We start from the raw sequence: 1,442 nt of genomic DNA, 5'->3' as shown, positions 1-1,442 counted from the left end.
GACTGAGTCGAAGGCTTTACGAATATCAAGAAAAACGACACCTGTCAATTTTCCGTTATTCATATTATCAGATAACATTTGAATCAACGCCGAGAGAGTCGAGTGGAGACGGCGGAAACGAGACTGGAATTTAGAGAGAATAGAATTGACTTTCAGATAGAGATAAAGCTGTTGAAAAACTTCTTTCTCGAAAACTTTACTTATTATTGGCAGGATTGAAATGGGTCTATAATTTCCGATATCACGACGGTCATTGCCTTTATAGACCGGGCACACACGTGCATTTTTCCAGTCATCAATAAAAATTCCAGAGGAAAGTGACAAATTAAATATAGAAGTCAGAGATGGAGCAATTATACTAGACGCGATTTTAAGGACCTTGGCAGGAATCTTATCAAGGCCAGTGCTTTTCGACACTTTTAACTTTTTTAGCGTAAGCACGACATTTTCCGCTGGTATATTAGAGAATCGAAAGGCTGGAAAACTATTCTGAATGTTGCTGACATATGTGTTAACGTTATTGGAGGACCTTTTCGTTGATTCAGCGGTCAAAGTTGGTCCTATGTTTACAAAGAAATCATTAAATGAATCGGAAATATCTTTGTCGTCAGAAAAAAAATTATCGTTAACAAGAATATCATTGACAGGGGAAGATTTATTACCTTTGCCTGTGAGTGAATTTATAAATTTCCAGCCCGCCTTAGGGTCAGTAGCCTTGGACGCATCGATCTTCAGGCGAAAGTAGTCAGATCTCGCTTTACGCATCATAGAATTTACCTTATTACTGGCAGATTGATAAAGTATCCAGTGATTGTACGAGCCGTATTTAATAGCATGTTTTTTATGGTAATCTCGTTCCTTCATCATTTTCTTTATATCAAAAGTGAGCCATGGTACTGATGATTGTCTTACACGCATGCCTGATAGGGGCATGGTTATCTAAAATTGCATTAAAATCAGACTTCCATGCTTGCCAAGCTAACTTAGGGTCATCAAAACATTCAACATTTTGGCACGAGACCCCATTAAGGTCATTAATAAAATCCACTTCGACAAAATGTTTCAAATTTCGAACCTCTTTATTAGTGGGTCTAGTAGTCTTTTTCTAGTCTTTTTTGGGAAAAGCAAACTTTCGTTCCGCGTAAGTTAGACTGTGATCGATCTGAAATCCCTAGATGAATAACACCAGAGGTTACTATATTGTTGACCATATTTGTAAAAATTAAATCAATAGTAGTGGCCGAAGATTTAGTAACTCGGGTGGGCTCTTTAATTAGTTGCTCTAACTGATAAACAGAGGATATGAACTGCAGGGTTGGAGTATGTAATTCAAGGGGTGTTTTGGCATAGCTATAGTCAGAGTTAATATCCCCCATGAGAATCAGTTTCTTATGTTCGATATCACAACGCTGGACAATATCAACGGTGGTCTATATCAAGTG

The sequence above is a fragment of the Montipora foliosa genome, chromosome 11 (genome assembly GCF_036669935.1).
Source record: "Montipora foliosa isolate CH-2021 chromosome 11, ASM3666993v2, whole genome shotgun sequence".
Classification (NCBI taxonomy): domain Eukaryota; kingdom Metazoa; phylum Cnidaria; class Anthozoa; order Scleractinia; family Acroporidae; genus Montipora; species Montipora foliosa.
Note: the sequence above shows the minus strand (reverse complement) of the source record.